Genomic DNA, 13,495 nt, shown 5'->3' with positions numbered 1-13,495 from the left:
GAAAGAAAGAGAGAAAGAGAAAGAAAGAAAGAAAGAAAGAAAGAAAGAAAGAAAGAAAGAAAGAAAGAAAGAAAGAAAGAAAGAAAGAAAGAAAGAAAGAAAGAAAGAAAGAAAGAAAGAAGGAAAGAAAGGAAGGAAGGAAGGAAGGAAGGAAGGAAGGAAGGAAGGAAGGAAGGAAGGAGGGAGAAAGGAAGGAAGGAAGAAAAGGAAGGAAGGAAGAAAAGGAAGGAAGGAAGAAAAGGAAGGAAAGAAGGAAGGAAGGAGGGAAAAGGAAGGGAAAAGGAAGGAAGGAAGAAAGAAGAAAGAAGAAAGAAAGAAAGAAAGAAAGAAAGAAAGAAAGAAAGAAAGAAAGAAAGAAAGAAAGAAAGAAAGAAAAGAGAGAGAGAAAGGAAGGAAGGAAGAAAAGGAAGGAAGGAAGGAAGGAAGGAAAAGTGTTAATCCACTCATGAGAACAGAGCCCTCTTGACCTCATCTCTCAAAGGCCCCACTTCTAAATATTGCGGCCCTGGGGATTGAATGTGAGCATGAGTTTTGGAAGGGACAAATATTCAAGTTACAGCACCTTCCTGCTTCTTCTCCCACCAGCCATTCCTTGGCAGGTGTATCAGGCTCATAACTCACGGCTCAGTTTCTTCAGGCTGTTTCTTCTGAACTCTGATGCCACCCCTTCCTGCTCAGCCTCCAGGGCTCTTGCCAAATGTCACAGGGGCAAGGACGTCTTTCCTGAGCCTCCCCTGGAATGGAGACATTAGCCTCCCTTTAGCCTCCAAGAGTGTTGCTGCCCTTGGATTCTGGCCCTCAAATGATTCTCACCGTTCCTCAGGCACCCTGATTGTGCAGGCCTTCCTAGCACATGGTGTCAGGAAAAGCGAGGCTTGATGCCGAGCCTAGCGCTCATAGATGCCATCCCCAAGCTGCCAAAGGCTCTTCCCATCCCAAGTACTCGAAGACTTCATTTCAGTCATGGAATTTCCTTCTACAACTGCTTCCTCCTGCACTGTGGCTATAGGTCATGTTTACACATTTCCTTCTGCAGGCTTGTAAATCTCCTGTGCACAAAAACAGGCCTCATTTGGTTCCTTATGGCACCTTGGATGATATTTAGTGCATAACTGTGTTCAATAAAAGTTAGTTGAGAAAATATGACATGAAGTAGGGGAAAAGTTCATTCTCTTCAGGACTAAACAGATATGTCTTTCCTACCCCAAGAAAGAAACATGTTTGCAAAACTATTTCAACATGAATTAATCAATCATGATTCATAGTTTATGTAGCTCTTCCCAGATAGATCAAATCAAATCAAAGTCTCATTTCTTTTCACGTAGCAGGGCACAGTTGACACCAGTGTGCTGCAACCTAAGGAAAGGCAAATGGTCTGGAGGGAATACATGCACAGACATAGTTTTTAAAATGAGCCTTTGACTCTTTCTCACTCCTCCTTTTCTCCTTCTCCTGGTCCCAGCTCATTCCACCCAACAAGTTGACTTTCTATCAAACAATCTGTCACTTGAAAGGAGGCAAGATTTCTATAGTTACTTGGGAATCTACAGACTATAAAAAGCCCTTTATTTTGACGGCTAGCAAGGCATTTGCTGTGTTTATAACGCCTGATTGCCATTTTTCTGCAGGTATTCTTCTCCATTTAGAGTAGCATCCTTCAGAACTCCAGTGTGTTATCTTTGTGTCGTCCAGAGCACCACGTGGAGTGACTGCGAAGTCAATGGATGGGTAAATTGCATTCATCAATTTTAAATGTCATTGTGATATATCTTTTCAATATGTGTAATAATATATAAAATACATATGGAATCTAGTTACAGTCAAGTTGACAGTCTCTCATGCGGACAATTTAAGTATTAAAAGTTATAAATATATATTTACTAGTCCTTTATTTTGCTGCTGTGTATTTCGGTAGTTTCTCTTAGAATTATCTTAATAACTGCTTTAGTCTCTGAGCATGAGTGTTACATATTTATTTATATATTTTTAATATTTTCCTTGTAAACTGAGTGAAGACAGAAAGGAATCAGGGCAAAAGCAAGACAAAACTTTTTCTTTTGAAATGCAAATAAGTAGATAATGTAAATCCAGCCCAAAATGCACTTTACATGCTGTTATGTGCACAGTTAATGATGCTTGCACAGGACGTAGAACTGCCAGGTACTGGGCCAGCTTGATGAAGATGGGCGGTTATCACCAGATATTGCTGGATTTAAAGTAGTATTTTGTGTGTGTGTGTGTGTGTGTGTGTGTGTGTGTTTAAATGTGCACATACATGCTGAGGTATGTGTTTATTTTTTTCTGGAAAAATAAGAAAAAGTAGCAATTTGGGGGGAAGAATGTAATGAAGGGAAAAGTTTATTTTATAGCTGTCTAGTCTACTTAAATGTTCTATGTGAAGGTAACTTGTTAACCATGAAAAAAATCAGTACAAGTTATCTTGGTGCAATCAAAATCACATTTTTTTATATGCCTCTGTATTTTAAAATCAACTAAAATCAATGGTGTTTTGTGGCGGGGGGGGGGTTGTTTTGAGACAGAGTCTTGCTCTGTCTCCCAGGCTGGAGTGCAGTGGCACGATCTTGGCTCATTGCAGCTTCTACCTCCTGGGTTCAAATGATTCTCCTCCCTCAGCCTCCTGAGTAGCTGGGACTACAAGCGAGCACCACTACACTTGGCTAATTTTTGTATTTTTAGTAGAGATGGGGTTTTGCCATGTTGGCCAGGCTGATCTTGAACTGCTAACCTCAAGTGATCCTTTTGCCTTGTTCTCCCAAAGTGCTGGGATTTCAGGAGTGAGCCACCACACCAGGCCCTAAAAACAAGTTGTTTTAAAGTAACTAAGTTATGACCTATTTGGGACTTTGATTAATAGATAAAATATGAATGTAGAGAATTTACTTAAATCTTACACATTCTTTTAACACCTTTCCTGTACTTTGTAGGTTGGTATCGCTATTTCCACTGACTTGCTGAATATTCTGTAGCATGAAGTAGAGAGTTTCTTTGCAGATCTTGTATGCTGGTGCCGGATGCTCTAGATTCTTCACCAGGTGGAGGCAGTGGGCAGGCCACCAAGTGCTCTAAGCGCCCAGCATAACTGAGCCAGCCCTGCTGCTGAAGGGAATCCCAGGAGACAAAAATCACCTGCTTTGGTTGCTAGCATCTTCATCACCCAGGAATTTTACAGTTAGTGTGCTAACTGCTTCGAAGCTTGTAATCATTTTTACAGTCACCTACCACTTTACAGATGCGTGAAGGAAAACACGAGTTCAGACACACCGCCCGGTCACGGAGGCATCTTTGCTGACTGCCGTCCGAGGGCCCAGCTGCAGCTTTGCTGGGTGGATTTTCTTCTCACCCATAAGAATTTTAAAAAGCAAAGACAGAGATGCCTACATCTAGAAAAAGAACTTGTTGACATGCACTCAGGGTTTTCATGAGGAATGAATCGTGTTGGGAAACCCGTGTCTACTGGCCACCTTATCTATGATCCCAGCACTGAAAACTCTGAGAATTTTCTTCTGCTGCCAGTTCCTAGAATGTAGCATATTGCATCACGTCCATTCTCAAAATGAAGGCCCACCCGTGGGAATAATTTAGAATATAATGCAGTGGGAGTGGGGCGAGGTTGGGAGGGTAACGGTTTTGGGAACCTGTTATTTCTTTGAAAAAGATGATGTGACGTTTCAGGCAATTCTGGCAATGTATTACTATTTCAAATCTCTTTCAACCTAAATTTGCCAGTGGTGCCTCAGACATATTAATTCTGGAGATCTCCTTCTTTGTTAAAAGGAAGGTAAGCCGTCCTATCTCATTTCCAAAACCGCAAAGTTTTGGGATAAAAGGAGTGATGTAATACAGCCCCAATGTCTCCTCTCCTCACAGTAGGGGTCATATCCACCTCCTCGTGATGATCGCATTAAAATTAAAGAATTCATGCAAAGTGCACAGAACTGCGAGTGGCCAACAGCTCTTTGTCTACAACAAAGAACAACATTGACAGTAACAGTCTCTTAGTGGTATAATCTGAGATTTGAAAGAGCTTGGGAAAAAAGACAGTTGTGGAGAGAATTGTGGACGATTCAAAGTGTGTTGCTCTACCACATTCTTCTCCATGTATCCACATTTATAATTATTCCGTGACACATTTCAGATGGTTTTCATTCATGAAGCTCTCTGGAATGTACCCCACGTATATAAGAATTATAAAGGGCCGGGCGCGGTGGCTCATGCCTGTAATCTCAGCACTTTGGGAGGCCGAGACGGGCGGATCACGAGGTCAGGAGATCGAGACCATCCTGGCTAACACGGTGAAACACCGTCTCCACTAAAAATACAAAAAATTGGCCGGGTGCGGTGGTGGGCGCTTGTAGTCCCAGCTACACAGGAGGCTGAGGCAGGAGAATGGCATGAACCTGGGAGGCAGAGCTTGCAGTGAGCCAAGATTGCACCACTACACTCCAGCCTGGGCGACAGAGCGAGACTCTGTCTCAAAAAAAAAAAAAAAAAAAGAATTATAAAGGAAGGAGAAGAACTCGGCCTGAAGAGCATATATACATATATAATAAGATATATATATAGCCAAGGCAGGCAGATCACGAGGTCAGGAGATCGAGACCATCCTGGCTAACATGGTGAAACCCTGTCTCCACTAAAAATACAAAAAAAAAAAAAAAAAATTGCCCAGGAAGGGGGGATGCACCTGTAGTCACAGCTACTCGGGAGACTCAGGCAGGAGAATCACTTGAACTCAGCAGGCAGAGGTTTCAGTGAGCTGAGACCACACCAGTGCACTCCAGCCTGGGTGACAGAGCAAGACTCCATCTAAAATTTAAAAAAAAAGAGATATATAAAAATCATATAATATATTTGTAATATATAATAAGATAAAATAAGGAGATAAGTAATTAATTCAAGTCGATAAAATGCATTTATTCCATTAAAAATACTATTACAACTAGGATTCGGTTTTTACTGATATCTCCATTGCTGGCACTAAAACAAACCTCTGGACCAGTATAAACTAATTCAGAATTATTTTTCCCTTGCTTCCTCAAAGATCTCTTTTCCTCTTTCTGCATTGCAGCTGCCTGTTTCCGGGTCCCTGCCTCCTGTGTGGCGATGACCCCTTCCATCCCATGCGTCCCGGTGAATCCCAGCCTCTCCAGTTCTCAGTCAGCCTAGCCCTGGAACTCTGACTTCAAGCCTGTGGCCCACCTGGATTCCACATTCCAGGACCTGAAGTTTCTTCACTTTCACTTGCTGAGTCCCACAGCACCCCGTCCCCTTCTCATTGTTACTGCTGTACTGTTTCCTGTGGTCCCTGATTATGTTGGGCCTCTCAGAGGCTTCGGGTAGACTTTTCTACCAGACCAAGAGGCTGTGACCATCTGCAAGTACAACACAGGAAAGCTCTTGTGGTGATTACAGTCATGAAAACCTTTGTCCCAGTATATAGGCTGAAGGATAGTTTGACATGAGGGTGAGATTTGACTCCATTTAATTGGACATTAAATGAAACACATAGCATGCCTTTATTTGGTATTTAAATTATACCTTAGAGAAAATACTTTACATGCTGGGTGCAGTGGCTCACGTCTGTAATCCCAGCACCTTGGGAGACCGAGGAGGGTGGATCTCTTGAGGTCAGGAGTTCGAGACCAGCCTGGTCAACATGGTGAAACCCTGTCTCTAATAAAAATACAAAACTATCCAGGTGTGGTGGCACACATTTGTAATCCCAGCTACTCAGGAGGCTGAGGCGGGAGGATCACTTAAACCTGAGAGGTGGAGGTGCAGTGAACCAAGATCATACCACTGCACTCCAGCCTGGGTGAAAGAGCAAGACTCCATATCCAAAAAAGAAGAGGAGGAAGAGGAAGAGGAAGAGGAAGAGGAAGAGGAAGAAGAAGAAGAAGAAGAAGAAGAAGAAGAAGAAGAAGAAGAAGTAGAAGAAGAAGAAGAAAATACTGTATATTCATAATATTTTTGTCTGACATTTGACATTTTGAATATGTAGTATTATAATTCTATCATAAACAGTGGCCCAAGAACCTACATGGAACTTGGGAAGCTTTTTCCCCATAGAAACATAAAGGTATTTACAAATTAACCTTTAACACCCATCAGTTTGTACACTGGGAACTGATTTTACGTAATTTTTACTTTGACCCACAGGTCACAAGCAGCATCATCACCTCCTGAAGGCAAGTCCACACTGGGCCCCAGGAGCTGAGCTGTTGCGTTTCCGGATGACACATTTCCTCACATGCTTCCATCAATTCTTTCTGTGGTCACCACACTCCACGTTAATTACCACAACCTTTGCCTTGCCTGTGTTGGATTCTATTAGTGGCTCAGTCCAAACTCTAGACCAAATTGAGTCATCCTGCTCTATTGTGACATGGGATAGTCAAGAATAACTATGTGGAGACCGTATTTGGTGATTCCATGATATTAGAGACAGAAGCTTGGGCTGGGGGGAGGAACAAGCCATTTGAGCAGGGCCCTTCCCTTTCCTTCCTTGAGGAATTCTTATCAATGTGAGGTCGTTAATACCTGTAAGACCAAAAATAGAATAGGGGTCTAGGAGGAGGTGCCAAGCAGGTAGGAAAAAAGGGTTGGAAATGTTGACGCGAGCCCCACCCAGCTTATCAAGGGAGCACATGTGGGTTTGAGCCCAAAGCTCTTAACAGAAGAAACCCCATCTCTACTAAAAGTACAAAAATTAACCTGGCGTGGTGGCGGGCACCTGTAATCCCAGCTACTCAGGAGGCCGAGACAGGAGAATAGCTTGAACCCAGGAGGCAGAGGTTGCAGTAAGCCGAGATGGCACTGCTGCAATCCAGCTTGGGTGACGAGAGCAAGACTCCATCTGAAAATAAAGAAAAAAAGAAAGAAAGAAATCAGCTGGGCATGGTGGCTCAAACCTGTAATTCCAACACTTTGAGAGGTTGAGGTGGGCAGGTTGTCAGAGGTCAGGGGTTTGAGACCAGCCTGGCCAACGTGGTGAAACCCCATCTCTACTAAAAATACAAAAAAAATTAGCTGAGCGTGATGGCGCACACCTGTAATCCCAACTACTCGGGAGACTGAAGCAGGAGAATCACTTAAACCTGGGAGGCAGAGATTGCACCCTGGGTGACAGAGTGAGACTGTGTCTCAAAACAAACAAACAAACAAACAAACAAAACAAAGAAAGAAAGAAACAAAAAGACACCATTTCTGGAGTGGCCTCTCTCCATGCATCCCTCAAGAACCCACAGCACACGATCAAGTTGGGGGTTCTGCATCCAAGCCCGTCCTCTCAGCTTCTGGCTTTCTGCCTTAGAGAAGACTAAAAGATCACAACGTGGCAGGACTCCTTGGTAAATTCTTAATAAATACATAGAAGTGTACAGGGCAGGGCAGCCAAGGTCTGGACATCCCAAGTCTATGCCATGGAATAGTTCAGAATAACCATTCCAAGACTGTCCCACAAACACACAGCAGAACTAAGATGAATACTGAGTTTCCACGGTTGTTACAAGCAACAACCAGCTGTGGGACATGGCTGCTTCCCTCTTCCCTACGATGCAAGGGGCAGAATTCCTCAGCCTTAGACATCAGCCTGTTATTCTGGCAGCCAAGCACTAGTGCTTCACCTTGGCAGGTACACTTCCATACCTACAGGTCAGCCAGTGACCCACTGTGGACAGATATATGCCCTAAAACGGGTGGGGAAAAGAAAGCAGGAAATCTTCTCTTCTTGAGATCCAGGAATTTTGCAGGGGCCACCTTTTCTACCACACGGAGAAAGCATGTCTGAAGATGAAGCTAGCATTACGTGAAGCAGAACGGCAAGACTCACAATGAAAAATAGAATTCCAGTAATATTGTCGAGCTCCTGGGTTTGGCAGTATCTAAGGACAGCCCACTCCTGGAGCTTCTACCTTACCTGACCCCTTTGGATTATTCTAACATGATGACCGGGTGTGATGGCTCACGCCTGTAATCCCAGCACTTTGCAAGGCCAAGATGGGTGGAACACTTGAGGTCAGGAGTTTGAGACCAGTCTGGCCAATGTGACAAAACCCTATTTCTATTAAAAAAAAAAAAAAAATACAAAAAAAAAAAAAAATTAGCCAGGCATGGTTGTGAGCACCTGTAGTCTCAGCTACTCAAAAGGCTGAGGCAGGAGAATCACTTGAACCCAGGAGGTGGAGGTTGCAGTGAGCCAAGGTCGTGCCACTGCACTCCAGCCTGAGCAATAGACTCCCTCTGAAAAAAAAAAAAAAGCCGCATTTTTGCTACTTACCTTTCTAAGATTCCTGACTACTCCTCAATGATTTTTTGAAACAGCATATTGAAGGGATCATATAAAAACAAAAACTGCAGGCTATATTCATAAAGGGTCAATATCAATCATGCAAACTGCCTCATCCGTTTATCACTTCTTAATTTCATGACACAGAAAATTAATACCTTATTTTTGAAATAACTTTTAGTTCTTGTAAGGGTCTTCTAATTAAATCCTTATGCAATTTAATTGAAATACCAGAAACACATTGATTTGACAAGTAGTCAATGTGCATTTTTCTAGCACATTAATTTTTTTTTTTTACTCAGGCTGATACGCTGGGTAGTTTTCTCTTTAAGCAAAAATAGCAGGTGAGATCTCTGTACTAACAAGATGAAATTGCCGTATTGGCCATCAGTTCTAGCTGGCATCAATCCACACAGACACAATGACTTAGAGAATATGAGGTGCCTAGTTCAAGGGGGGGTTTCATCTACATACAGAGAGGGAGAAGGTTGTTCAGAGGAAGAAACATTTCTTTTCCTTTTTTCTTTTTCTTTTTTTCTTTTTTTTTTGAAATGGAGTTTCGCTCTGGTCACCCAAGTTGGAGTGCATTGGCACGATCTTGGCTCACTGCAATCTCCACCTCCCAGGTACAAGCGCCCCAGCCTCAGTCTCAGCCTCAGCCTCCCAAGTAGCTGGGACAACAAGCACACGCCACCATGCCTAACTAATTTTTGTATTTCCAGTAGAGATAGAGTTTCACCATGTCTCAAGCTCCTGACCACAGGTGATCCACCCACCTCAGCCTCCCAAAGTGCTGGGATTACAGGCATGAGTCACCGAGCCCAGCCAGAAAGGAACATCTCTAACCTATTCCAAGTGTATCCTTGTCTACAGCAGCACCAGAAGATCATATCGAAGTGGAAGCTGCTGGGAAACATCCTTTCAGCAGGGAGGGGTTAATGGACGAGAATGGAGCATGTCTCCTAAGGCAGCCAAAGAAATGGGGATGTGCAGGCGCCGAAGCACAGGGCATGTGTTACGTGACGGAGACAAAGAAGCTCTTATCTAGGTGAGAGGAAAAGAAAGAGGGAGTAAATATTTTTCACTGCTATTTAAAAATAAAATTAAAAAGAGGCCAGAATCGGTGGCTCACCCCAGTAATCCCAGCACTTTGGGAGGCCAAGGCAGGTGGATCACCTGAGGTCAGGACTTCGAGACCAGACTGACCAACATAGTGAAACCCCGTCTCTACTAAAAATACAAAAATTCACCAAGCGTGGTGGTGGGTGCCTATGGTCCCCGCTACTCAGGAGGCTGAGGCAGGACAATCGCTTGAACCCGGGAGGCAGAGGTTGCAGTGAGTTGAGATTGTACCACTGCCCACCAGCCTAGGTGACAGAGAAAGACTCTGTCTCTAAATAAATAAATAAATATTTAAAGTAGATTTCCTCTATGAATTTACTTGAATCATTTTGTCCATCAAGGCATAATCCAATCACCCCAACAAATAATTTAACACACATTACTATAGCTATGATCCAAATGTCAAATGGGAAAGGTGGATTGAGGGAGAAAAACGTTTCTGTGTAAAATAGTTGATGTGTACAGTGGACTGCAACATTGAGAAAGCAGAGGAAGAGAACTTACGATGACAACATTTTCTGTTACCCATAATCTCAAATAACATTTGAAAAACAATTTTAGTAATTTTACTTTTAAGATAAAGTAAACTACTGCTAAATGCAATTCTGTTTCGGTGGGTGTAAGCTTTACTTTATAAACAGAGTGTATTGTTCTATATTCTGCACTCTGAAATTCCTGCACTTGGTAATGAGAAGCCATCAGTGAAATTTGCTTGCAGCTAAATTAAAGCCCTCAATCAGCTTCTGACTATGCCAGTTAGTCTATTATAAGACAGTATTTCTTTTTAACATAATATTATATATATATATATGCTCTTGCAGATGTAGGTCCTAAAAGTTTGAGAAGTGCATGATTTATGCATAGTCTTTCAAAAGAGAAACTTTAATAGCACTTTTGATTCATAATTGCTTTGTTTTTCCCTAACACTTTAACAGTAGAACAGAGATATGGATCATCCCCAGTCATTTTTTTTTTCATTTATGTATACAGATGTAGGTAACCTCATTTATTTGGAAAGTGGCTGTGTTGCATTTAGACAGAGAAACTGGGAAACAGGGATACTATAAATGTGAACTGCATGTGCTGTGTGTAGCTCCACTCTGGCATCCTAATAATAGCAGAGTTTCTGAAGCTTAGGTATATTCTTGGAGTGACCCAATTCACTCAATCACTTCCCAGATACAATGAGAGGCTACTGAAGGGTCCAGGACCCTGGCGGATTGGAAGCCTTTGTCCGTATTTCAGAATATCTTTGTTCCAATAACAATAGGTGACATCCTGCATAATACAGGGCCATTTGTACAACTGGCTGCCAAAACTTCCTGTTTAGAACGAGGCAGAGGGATTTCTGAAAAGCCTGGATAGGTTAGTGAGAAAGGAAGCCAGACAATGCTGGGATTTCCAGGATTTTCTCTCCTTGAAGATGAAGCCAAATGTGCAGAGGTCAGGAGAAATGGTACTATTTCAAAGGGGCAACCAACAGCCATTGTTAGGACTGAGTTTACACCTCTGTGAGCTAACCAAAGCTACTTAGAAGACAAACATGCTTGTAACTCAGCTGGTTCCAAGCCCTTTTTTATAGCTCACCAAACATCCTGCTTATCGTCTTCAAATTTGAAGCTAGGCATTGAGTTGGTCCTTTTCCAAAGACCATCATGTATGAAAATAAAACAAGTTTTCCTCAAATTCTTGAAAATGTGTTATTGCAGTTTAATTTAATTTTGGTGTTTAAAACTTGTCAAAGAAAACAAAGCAATATATCTTCTTAACAAAGTATCACTAAACAACAAAGCTGGAGGCATCACAATTCCTGATTTAAAATTCTGTGACAAGGCTGGGCGCTGTGGCTAATGCCTGTAATCCCAGCACTTTAGGAGGCCAAGGCAGACAGATTGCTTGAGTCCAGGAGTTCGAGACCAGCCTGGGCAACATGGTGAAATGCCATCTCTACCAAAAACAAAATACAAAAATTAGCTGGATGAGGTATGTGCCTGTGGTCCCAGTTACTTAGGAGGCTAAGGTGGAAGACTGCTTGAGTGCTTGAGCCCAGGAAGTAGAGGTTGCAGTGCACTGCTGCACTCCAACCTGGGCAAGAGAGTAAGATGCTATCTCAAAAAAAAAAAAAAAAAAATACATTACAAGGCAATAGTAATCAAAACAGTATGACACTGACATAAAAACAGACACATAGCTGAGTGAAACAAAGGAGAGAACCCAGAAACAAATCCAAATATATGTGGTCAACTAATTTTTGACAAGGGCGCCAAAAACACACAGTGGGGAAAGGATGGTGTCTTTAATAAATAGTCCTGGAAAAACTGAATCTCTAAATGCAAAAGAATGAAATTGGACCCTTATCTTACACCATACAGAAAATAAATTCAAAATGATAAAGTAGCTAAATATATGACTGGAAATCATAAAACTTCCAGAAAAGAACATAGGGAAAACTTCTCAATGTTGATCCTGGAAATGATTTTTAAATATCCCATAAAAGCTCAGGCTACAAGAAAAAGCAAAAATAAATAAGTGGGACTACATTAAACTGAAAAGCTTCTGCACAGCAAAGAAAGCATTCATCAAAATGAAAGGACAACCTTCACACTGAAAAAAATTGCAAATTATATATTTGATAAAAGACTAATATCCAAAATTTATAAAGAATTCTTATAATTCAATAGCAGAAAAATGAATAACCCAATTCAGAAACAGACAAGGGAGCTGAATCAACATTTCTTCAAAAAAGACTTAAGAATGGCCAAAAGGTATGTGAAAGGGTGCAAAACATCACTAATCATCAAGGAAATGCAAATTAAAATGACTATGAGATGGCTATTATGAAAAGACAAGCGATAATAAATGTTGGCAAGGGTGTGGAGAAAAGAGAACCCTATTACACTTTTGGTGGGAATGCAGATTGGTACAACCACTGTGGAAAACAGTATGGAGGTGCCTGAAAAACTTAAGAATAGAATTAACAAACGAACATCAGTTCCTCTTCTGGGAATACAGCCAAAGCAGTTGAACTCATCACTTCATAAAGACATCTACACTCTCTTGTTCATTACAGCATTATTCACAATGGCCAATATATGAAATCCACCCAAGTGTCCATCAATGGACAAATGGATAAAGAAAACATGGTGTAAGTATATATGTACAAGAATATTATTCACTCTTAAAAAATAAGGATATCTTGTCATTTGCCACAACATGAATCAACCTGAAGGACATTATGCTAAGTGAAGTAAGTCAAACACGGAAAGACAAATGCTGCATAATCTCACTTATATATGGAATACAAGGACAAAAAACACAGAAGGATAGAGAGTTAAACTGAGATGACCATGGACTGGGTGGGGTTGGGAGAGGAAGTGGTGAAATGTAGGTCAAAGAATACAAAATAGCAGGTATGTAGGATGAAAAATGAGTCTAGACATCTAATGTACAACATGAAGACCAAAGCTAATAAGATTGGATCGTATTAGTTTTTGTTAAGTAAGTAGATTTTAGCTGTTCTCATCACACAGAAAAAGTGACTATGTAAGATGATAGACGTGTTAATCTGCTTCACTATGGTAATCATTTTACTACCTATATGTATCCCATAATATCATGTTGTAAACCTCAGATATACACGATAAAGTTTTGTTGTTGTTGTTGTTGTTGCTTTTACACAAAGTCTCACTCTTGTCCCCCAGGCTGGAGTGTAATGGCACAATCTTGGCTCACTGAAACCTCTACCTCCCAGGTTCAAGCAATTCTCTTGCCTCGGCCTCCCGAGTAGCTGGGATTACAGGTGCCTGCTACCACACCCAGCTAATTTTTGTATTTTTAGTAGAGACAGGATTTCACCATATTGGCCAGGCTGGTCTCGAACTCCTGACCTCAGGTGATCCGCCTGCCTCGGCCTCCCAAAGTGTGGGATCACACGTGTGAGCCACCGTGGCTGGCCTAAAGTTTATTTAAAAAAAAAAAAATCCTTTACCCACTAAAAACAAACAACAAAAGGTATCACTAGAGAGTAATGCATATTTCTGGGATTGGACATGGGACCTAAAGAGA

This window comes from Theropithecus gelada, chromosome 9, assembly GCF_003255815.1.
Source record: "Theropithecus gelada isolate Dixy chromosome 9, Tgel_1.0, whole genome shotgun sequence".
In the NCBI taxonomy this organism is placed as follows: Eukaryota; Metazoa; Chordata; class Mammalia; order Primates; family Cercopithecidae; genus Theropithecus; species Theropithecus gelada.
Note: the sequence above shows the minus strand (reverse complement) of the source record.